This window comes from Arachis ipaensis, chromosome B8 (genome assembly GCF_059453495.1).
Source record: "Arachis ipaensis isolate K30076 ecotype BB chromosome B8, ASM5945349v1, whole genome shotgun sequence".
Taxonomy (NCBI): domain Eukaryota; kingdom Viridiplantae; phylum Streptophyta; class Magnoliopsida; order Fabales; family Fabaceae; genus Arachis; species Arachis ipaensis.
Window position 1 is genome coordinate 82,239,977 of NC_142443.1, and position 10,172 is coordinate 82,250,148.

Here is a 10,172-nt window from a genome sequence, read left to right on the forward strand (position 1 = left end):
GGGCCTTTGCTCTTGGTGGAATTGGGTTGAAAGAGGCCTTGGTTGATTGCTCTTGGAGTTTGAAGAAGAACCAAAGTGAACCAATTGAACCGGGTTGGAGTTTTGCAAAAGTTGGAGTAAAAGTTTGAGCCAAAGTTAGGGGTCTAACTTTGGCTCCAACTTTTCATATCAGCTAGCACAATTTGCTGATACCAACGTTGGTGCCAAAGTTAGGGGTCTAACTTTGGCTCCAACGTTGGCCCTTTCTAGTGCACTCATGGCGCCAACGTTAGCCTCCAAGTTAGGGGCTAACGTTGGCGCAAACTTTTGCTCCTCTCCCTTGTATTTTCATGTGCCAACGTTAGCCTCCAAGTTAGGGGTCTAACGTTGGCGCAAACGTTAGGTGGCCAGGGAGGAGTTTCTCATGCCAACGTTAGCCTCAAAGTTAGGGGGCTAACGTTGGCGCAAACTTTTGGTGCCCAGGGGAGAAATTCATGTGCCAACGTTAGCCTCAAAGTTAGGGGGCTAACGTTGGCGCAAACTTTTGGAGCCCAGGGGAGAATTTTCAAGTTCCAACGTTAGCCTCCAAGTTAGGGGGCTAACGTTGGGGCTAACTTTTCAATCAAAAGTTTGTGCAAAAGTTTGATGCTAACTTTAGGTCCAGCTTTTTGCTTCCTGGTTCAATTTCACTTATTCCATTGTCCTCTCTTCACTCCTAGCCATTCCTTCTTGCTTTAACCTTTCTCCAAGCTTTCTTCACCTATCATTAATCAACCAAACACATCAAAGCTATGCTCAAAATCATGAGATATTCATTCTTTCATAATATGCAACAAATATAGCATAAAATCTCACGAAATGGCATGAATTCATACATGGTTGATTCAATCAAGGGAAACATAAAAATCTACTCAATTAGCTTGCTTGTAGCTCAAGAAAGTGCATAATTCTAATGAAAGCAAAAGAAAAAGACTGGTTAAAATAGGCTAGGATGACTTGTCATCACCCTGCCATTGGAGCAAACAATTTTGAGCTGAAACCTCAATTAGTTTCTCTGATGCAGCAGAACTGCAAGTTTCATGGACTTCCATTTGAAGATCATTTTCAGTTCTTAACTGAATTCTTGCAGATCTGTGATACTGTTAAGACCAATGGGGTTGATCCCGAGGTCTACAGGCTTATGCTTTTCCCATTTGCTGTAAGAGACAGAGCTAGAGTATGGTTGGACTCTCAACCTAAGGATAGCCTGAACTCCTGGGATAAGCTGGTCACGGCTTTCTTAGCCAAGTTCTTCCCTCCTCAAAAGCTTAGTAAGCTTAGAGTGGATGTTCAAACCTTCAGACAGAAAGAAGGAGAATCCGTCTATGAAGCTTGGGAGAGGTACAAGAAACTAACCAAAAAGTGTCCTTCTGACATGCTTTCAGAATAGACCATTCTGGATATATTCTATGATGGTCTGTCTGAGTTATCAAAGATGTCACTGGACCATTCTGCAGGTGGATCCATTCACCTAAAGAAAATGCCTGCAGAAGCTCAAGAACTCATTGACATGGTTGCTAATAACCAGTTCATGTACACTTCTAAAAGGAATCCTGTGAATAATGGGACGCCTATGAAGAAGGGAGTTCTTGAAATTGACACTCTGAATGCTATATTGGCTCAGAATAAAATATTGACTCAGCAAGTCAATATGATTTCTCAGAGTCTGAATGGAATGCAAGCTGCATCCAACAATACTCAAGAGGCATCTTCTGAAGAAGAAGCTTATGATCATGAGAACCCTACAATAGCAGAGGTGAATTACATGGGTGAACCATATGGAAACACCTATAATCCCTCATGGAGAAATCACCCAAACCTCTCATGGAAGTATCAACAAAAGCCTCAACAAGGCTTTAATAATGGTGGAAGAAATAGGTTTAACAATAGCAAACCTTTTCCATTATCCACTCAGCAACAGACAGAGAATTCTGAGCAGTAGCCATCTAGCTTAGCAAATATAGTCTCTGATCTATCTAAAGCCACTTTAAGTTTCATGAATGAAACAAGGTCCTCCATTAGAAATTTGGAGGCACAAGTAGGCCAGCTGAGTAAAAGGGTCACTGAAATCCCTCCTAGTACTCTCCCAAGCAATACAGAAGAAAATCAAAAAGGAGAGTGCAAGGCCATTGAATTGACCATCATGGCCGAACCCACAAGAGAGGAGGAGGACGTGAATCCCAGTGAGCAAGACCTCCTGGGACGTCCAATGATCAATAAGGAGTTTCCCTATGAGGAACCAAAGGAATTTGAGACTCATCTAGAGACCATAGAGATTCCGTTGAACCTCCTTAGGCCATTCATGAGCTCTGATGAGTATTCTTCCTCTGAAGAGAATGAAGATGTTACTGAAGAGTAAGTTGCCAAGTACCTTGGTGCAATCATGAAGCTGAATGCCAAATTATTTGGTAATGAGACTTGGGAAGAAGAACCTCCCTTGCTCACCAATGAACTACGTGATCTGGATCAACTGACATTGCCTCAGAAGAAATAGGATCCTGGAAAGTTCTTAATACCTTGTACCATAGGCATCATGACCTTTGAGAAGGCTCTATGTGACCTTAGGTCAGGGATAAACCTCATGCCCCTCTCTGTGATGGAGAAACTGGGAATCTTTGAGGTACAAGCTGCCAGAATCTCACTAGAGATGGCAAACAACTCAAGAAAGCAGGCTTATGGACTAGTAGAGGACATGTTAGTAAAGGTTGAAGACCTTTACATCTTTGTTGATTTCATAATCCTGGACATTGAGAAGGATGAGGATGAATCCATCATCTTTGGAAGACCCTTCCTAGCCACAGCAAGAGCTGTGATTGATGTAGACAGAGGAGAATTGATCCTTCAACTGAATGAGGACAACCTTGTGTTTAAAACTCAAGAATCTCCTTCTGTAACAATGGTGAGGAAGCATATAAAGCTTCTCTCAGTACAGAGTCAACTAAAGCCCCCACAGTCAAACTCTAAGTTTGGTGTTGGGAGGCCTCAGCCAAACTCTAAGTTTGGTGTTGAACTCCCATATCCAAACTCTAAGTTTGGTGTTGAGAGTCTATAAAATTGACCTGATCACCTGTGTGGCACCATGAGAGCCCACTGTCAAGCTATTGACATTAAAGAAGCGCTTGTTGGGAGGCAACCCAATTTTTATTTATCTAATTTTTTTTATTGTTCTTTCATGTTTTATTAGGTTCATGATCATGTGGAGTCACAAAATAAATACAAAAATAAAAAGCAGAATGAAAAACAGCATTGAAAATAGAACACCCTGGAGGAAGGGCTTACTGGCATTTAAACGCCAGTAAGGAGCATCTGGCTGGCGTTTAACGCCAGAATAGAGCATGAAACTGGCATTAAATGCAAGAAACAAGCAGCAGTCTGGCGTTTAAATGCCAGGATTGCACCCAGAGGAAAGCTGGCGTTAAACGCCAAACACAAGCATCAGACTGGCGTTTAATGCCAGAAACATGCACCATACTGGCGTTCAACGCCAGAAACATGCTACAGACTGGCGTTGAACACCCAAAACAAGCATGGAAGTGGCGTTTAACGCCAAAAACATGCTGCAATCTGGCGTTAAACGCCAGGATTGCATATATAGGGTGTTTTACACGCCTCAAAGATGAAGGGATGAGAAATCCTCAAACACCTCAGGATCTGTGGACCCCACAGGATTCCCTCAGGATTTGTGGACCCCACAGGATCCCCACTTACCTTTCTTCTCTCCTCTTAACACCTTTTCATATCACTCTTCCCCAAATACTTCTCACCAATCAACTCAATCACTCTTTTCCATGACCTCTTCACCACTCACATCCATCCTCTCTTCCCCAAAAACCCCACCTACCTTTAAATTCAAAATAATTTCCCTTCCAAACCCAACCCTAAATGGCCGAACCCTAACCCCTCCTCACTCCTATATAAACCCCTCATCCCCTCTTCATTTTCACACAACACAACCCTCTCTTCACCCCTTGGCCGAAACCAACTCTCTCTCCCTCTCCTCCATTCCTCTTCTTCTTCTACTTCTTTCTCTCTTCTTTTGCTTGGGGACGAGCAAACATTTTAAGTTTTTTTATTTTTCCATAACCATTCATGGCACCAAAGGCCAGAGAAACCTCTAGAAAGAGGAAAGGGAAGGCAATTGCTTCCACCTCTGAGTCATGGAAGATGGAGAGATTCATCTCTAAGGTCCATCAAGACCACTTCTATGAAGTTGTGGCCAAGAAGAAAGTGATCCCTGAGGTTCCTTTCAAACTCAAAAAGAATGAGTATCCGGAGATCCGACTTGAGATCCAAAGAAGAGGTTGGGAAGTCCTCACCATCCCCATTCAACAAGTCGGGATCTTAATGGTTCAAGAGTTCTATGCAAACGCATGGGTCACTAGAAACCATGATCAAAGTGTGAACCCGAACCCAAAGAATTGGCTCACCATGGTTCGGGGAAAATACTTAGATTTCAGTCCAGAAAATGTAAGGTTGGCGTTCAACCTACCAATGATGGAAGAGAACGCACGCCCCTACACTAGAAGAGTCAACTTTGATCAAAGGTTGGACCAAGTCCTCATGGACATATGTCTGGAAGGAGCTCAATGGAAAATTGACTCAAAATGTAACCTGGTTCAACTAAGAGGCTTGACCTCAAACCAGTAGCTAGAAGATGGTTGAAGTTCATTCAACGCTCAATCATTCCTACTAGCAACCGGTCTGAAGTTACTATAGACCGGACCATCATGATCCATAGCATCATGATTGGGGAGGAAGTGGAAGTTCATGAGATTATACCTCAAGAACTCTACAAGGTGGCTGACAAAGTCATCCAACTTGGCAAGGTTAGCCTTTCCTCACCTCATTTGCCACCTCTGCAATTCGGCTGGGATTGACATAGAGGGAGACATCCTCATTGAAGAGGACAAGCCCATCACTAAGAAAAGGATGGAGCAAACAAGAGAGCATGGACCTCAACATGAGCATGAGGAGATTCCTCACCATGAAATCCCTGAGATGCCTCAAGGGATGCACTTTCCTCCACAAAACTATTGGGAACAAATCAATACTTCCCTAGGTGAATTAAGTTTCAACATGGGACAACTAAGGATGGAGCACCAAGAGCATTCCATCATCCTTCATGAAATTAGAGAAGATCAAAGAGCTATGAGGGAGGAACAACAAAGACAAGGAAGAGACATAGAGGAGCTCAAAAGCACCATTGGTTCTTCAAGAAGAGGAAGATGCCACCCTCACTAAGGTGGACTCATTCCTTAATCTCCTTGTCTATTTATTTTACCGTTTTTCGTTTATTATGCTTTATGTTTATGTCTTCATGATCATTAGTATTTAAATGTTTATGCCTTAAAGTTATGAATGTCCTATGAATCCATCACCTCTCTTAAATGAAAAATGTTTTTATTACAAAAGAACAAGAAGTACATGGTTTCGAATTCATCCTTGAAACTAGTTTAATTATCTTGATGTGGTGACAATACTTTTTGTTTTCTGAATGAATGCTTGAACAGTGCATATGTCTTTTGAAGTTATTGTTTAAGAATGTTAAATATGTTGGCTCTTGAAATAATGATGATAAGGAGAAATGTTATTTGATAATCTGAAAAATAAAAAAATTGATTCTTGAAGCAAGAAAAAGCAGTGAATACAGAAAGCTTGCGAAAAAAAATACAAAAAAAATAGAAAGAAAAAGAAAAAGCAAGCAGAAAAAGCCGAAAGCTCTTAAAACCAAAAGGCAAGAGCAAAAAGCCAATAGCCCTTAAAACCAAAAATCAAGGGTAATAAAAAGGATCCCAAGGCTTTGAGCATCAGTCGATAGGATGGCCTAAAGGAATAAAATCCTGGCCTAAGCGGCTAAACCAAGCTGTCCCTAACCATGTGCTTGTGGCGTGAAGGTGACAAGTGAAAACTTGAGACTGAGCGGTTAAAGTCAAGGTCCAAAGCAAAAGAAGAGTGTGCTTAAGAACCTTGGACACCTCTAATTGGGGACTTTAGCAAAGCTGAGTCATAATCTGAAAAGGTTCACCCAATTATGTGTCTGTGGAATTTATGTATCCGGTGGTAATACTGGAAAACAAAGTGCTTAGGGCCACGGCCAAGACTCATAAAGTAGCTGTGTTCAAGAATCAACATACTGAACTAGGAGAATCAATAACACTATCTGAACTCTGAGTTCCTATAGATGCCAATCATTCTGAACTTCAATGGATAGAGTGAGATGCCAAAACTATTCAAGAGGCAAAAAGGCTACAAGTCCCGCTCATCTGATTGGAGCTAAGTTTCATTAATATTTTGGAATTTATAGTATATTCTCTTCATTTTATCCTATTTGATTTTCAATTGCATGGGGACAAACAACAATTTAAGTTTGGTGTTGTGATGAGCGGATAATTTATATGCTTTTTGGCATTGTTTTTACATAGTTTTCAGTATGATTTGGATAGTTTTTAGTATATTTGTTTTAGTTTTTAATTAAAATTCACATTTCTGGACTAAGTGAGCCCAAAAGTGGATTTCTGCACCATCTATCATAGTTTGTTCATTTTCTGTAAACCTAGGTTACTAGTTTAGTATTTAAACAACTTCTAGAGGTCTATTTCGTACCTCATGATATTTTAGATCTGAACTTTGTACTCTTTGACGGCATGAGTCTCTGAACTCCATTGTTGGGGGTGAGGAGCTCTGCTGTGTTTCGATGAATTAATGCAACTATTTATGTTTTCTATTCAAACACGCTTGTTTCTATCAAGATGTTTATTCGCACTTCAATATGATGGATGTGATGATCCGTGACACTCATCGTCATCCTCAATCTATGAACGCGTGCCTGACAACCACCTCCGTTCTACCTTCGATTGAATGAACATCTCTTGGATTCCTTAATCAGAATCTTCGTGGTATAAGCTAGAATCCATTGGCAGAATTCATAAGAATCCGGAAAGTCTAAACCTTGTCTGTGGTATTCCAAGTAGGATTCAGGGATTGAATGACTGTGACGAGCTTCAAACTCACAAGGGCTGGGCGTAGTGACAGACGCAAAAGGATCAATGGATCCTATTCCAGCATGAGTGAGAACCGACAGATGATTAGCCGTGCGGTGACAGCGCACCTGGACCATTTTCACTGAGAGGACGGATGGTAGCCATTGATAACGGTGATCCACCAACAGACAGCTTGCCATGGGAGAAACCTTGCGTGCGTGAAGAAGAAGATAGGGAGAAAGCAGAGATTCAGAAGATAAAGCATCTCCAAACTCCAACATATTCTCCATTACTGCATAACAAGTATTTATTTCATGCTCTTTTGTTCTTCGCAATTCAAATTGATAATTATAATTGATATCCTGACTAAGAGTTACAAGATAACCATAGATTGCTTCAAGCCAACAATCTCCGTGGGATTCGACCCTTACTCACGTAAGGTATTACTTGGACGACCCAGTGCACTTGCTGGTTAGTTGTGCGAAATTGTAAGAAATAGTAATATAGACATTGACATACACAATTTCATGCACCAAGTTTTTGGCGCCGTTGCCGGGGATTGTTCGAGTTTGGACAACTGACGGTTCATCTTGTTGTTCAGATTAGGTAACTTTATTTTAATTTTAACCTTTTTGATTTTTCTTATTTTCTAAAAAAATCAAAAAAATATTTTTTTCTTTTTCGTTTTTCCCAATTAATTCTCGAAAAATACAAAAAAATTTACAAAATCATAAAATCAAAAATATTTTTTGTGTTTCTTGTTTGAGTCTTGAGTCAAGTTTTAAGTTTGGTGTCAATTGCATCTTTTTAATTTTCTAAAAATTATTTTCGAAAATTTCATGCATTGCATTCTTCACGATCTTCAAGTTGTTCATGATCTTCAAGTTGTTCTTGGCCAGTCTTCTTGTTTGATCTTCATATTTTCTTGTTTTGTGTCTTTTCTTGTTTTTCATATGCATTCTTGAATTCTTAGTGTCTAAAAAATTAAAAATTTTTAAGTTTGGTGTCTGGCATGTTTTCTTTTCTTGAAAATTTTTCAAAAATAAGTTCTTGGTATTCATCTTGACATTCAAAGTGTTCTTGGTGTTCATCTTGAAACTCATAGTGTTCTTGCATGGATCATTTGTTTTGATCCAAAATTTTCATGCATTGAGTCTTTTCGATGTTTTTCTCTATCATCATTAAAAATTCAAAAATCAAAAAAATATCTTTCCCTTTTTTTTCACTCATAAATTTTTGAAAATTTGAGTTGACCTTTTCAAAACTTTTTAAAATTTAGTTGTTTCTTATGAGTCAAATCAAATTTTCAATTTAAAAATCTTATCTTTTCAAAATCTTTTTCAAAAAATAAAATCTTTTTCATTTTTCTTATTTATTTTCGAAAATTTTAAAAATTTTTTTCAAAAATTTTTTTCTTAATTTTATCTCATAATTTTCGAAAATATTATCAACAATTAATGTTTTGATTCAAAAATTTCAAGTTTGTTACTTTCTTGTTAAGAAAGATTCAAACTTTAAGTTCTAGAATCATATCTTGTGATTACTTGTGAGTCAAGTCATTAATTTTGATTTTAAAATTTAAATCTTTTTCAAAACTAATTTTAATCATATCTTTCTATCATATCTTTTTAAATCATATCTTTTTCAAAAAAATTTGATTTTAAAATATCTTTTCGAACTTCTTATCTTCTTATCTTTTCAAAATTGATTTTCAAATCTTTTTCAACTAACAAATTGACTTTTTGTTTGTTTCTTATCTTTTTCAAAACCACCTAACTACTCTTCCCTCTCTAATTTTCGAAAATACCTCCCTCTTTTTCAAAAATTCTTTTTAATTAATTAATTATTTTAAATTTTAATTTTAATTTTATTTCCCCTTTAATTTTCGAAAATCATCAACTCCTTTTCAAAAATTATTTTCGAAAACTTCTCTCTCTCATCTCCTTCTATTTATTTAATTACTTACTAACACTTCTCTTCATCTCATTTCTCTGCTTCTATCCTCACCCTTGTGTTTGGATTATCCATTCTTCTTCACTCTTATTCCCTTTCTTCTTCTACTAACAATAAGGAACCTCTTTACTATAACATAGAGGATTCCTCTTCTTTTCTTGTTCTCTTCTCTTTCATATGAGCAGGAACAAGGAAAAGGGCATTCTTGTTGAAGCTAATCCAGAACTTGAAAGGACTCTGAAGAGAAAACTAAGAGAAGCTAAATTACAACAATCCAGAGACAACCTTACTGAAATTTTTGAAAAAGAAAAGGAGATGGCAGACGCACCTAACAACAATAATGCAAGGAGGATGCTTGGTGACTTCACTGCACCTAATTCCAATTTACATGGAAGAAGCATCTCAATTTCTGCCATTGGAGCAAACAACTTTGAGCTTAAACCTCAATTAGTTTCTCTGATGCAACAAAACTGCAAGTTTTATGGACTTCCATCTGAAGATCCCTTTCAGTTTTTAACTGAATTCTTGCAGATCTGTGATACTGTTAAGACCAACAGGGTTGATCCCGAGGTCTACAGGCTTATGCTTTTCCCGTTTGCTGTAAGAGACAGAGCTAGAGTATGGTTGGACCCAAAACCTAAGGATAGCCTGAACTCCTGGGATAAGCTGGTCACGGCTTTCTTAGGCAAGTTCTTCCCTCCTCAAAAGCTTAGTAAGCTTAGAGTGGATGTCCAAACCTTCAGACAGAAAGAAGGTGAATCCCTCTATGAAGCTTGGGAGAGATACAAGCAACTAACCAAAAAGTGTCCTTCTGACATGCTTTCAGAATGGACCATCCTGGATATATTCTATGATGGTCTGTCTGAGTTATCAAAGATGTCACTGGACCATTCTGCAGAAGCTCAGGAACTCATTGACATGGTTGCAAATAACCAGTTCATGTACAATTCTGAAAGGAATCCTGTGAATAATGGGACGCCTGTGATGAAGGGAGTTCTTGAAATTGATACTCTGAATGCCATATTGGCTTAGAATAAAATATTGACTCAGCAGGTCAATATGATCTCTCAGAGTCTGAATGGATTGAAGGAATCATCCAACAATACTAAAGAGGCATCTTCTGAAGAAGAAGCTTATGATCCTGAGAACCCTGCAATAGCAGAGGTGAATTACATGGGTGAACCTTATGGAAACACCTATAACCCCTCATGGAGAAATCAT

At 38.6% G+C, this 10,172-nt stretch overlaps 2 non-coding genes across 2 annotated transcripts; both read right to left on the bottom strand.

The window, feature by feature from the left end:
- Positions 1-1,291: 1,291 nt before the first annotated feature.
- LOC148548605 (small nucleolar RNA R71) lies at positions 1,292-1,399 on the bottom strand. The gene has a single exon (XR_015897558.1). It is a non-coding gene; the product is annotated as a small nucleolar RNA R71 (small nucleolar RNA).
- An 8,266-nt stretch (positions 1,400-9,665) lies between these two features.
- LOC148548606 (small nucleolar RNA R71) lies at positions 9,666-9,773 on the bottom strand. The gene has a single exon (XR_015897359.1). It is a non-coding gene; the product is annotated as a small nucleolar RNA R71 (small nucleolar RNA).
- Positions 9,774-10,172: the final 399 nt, after the last annotated feature.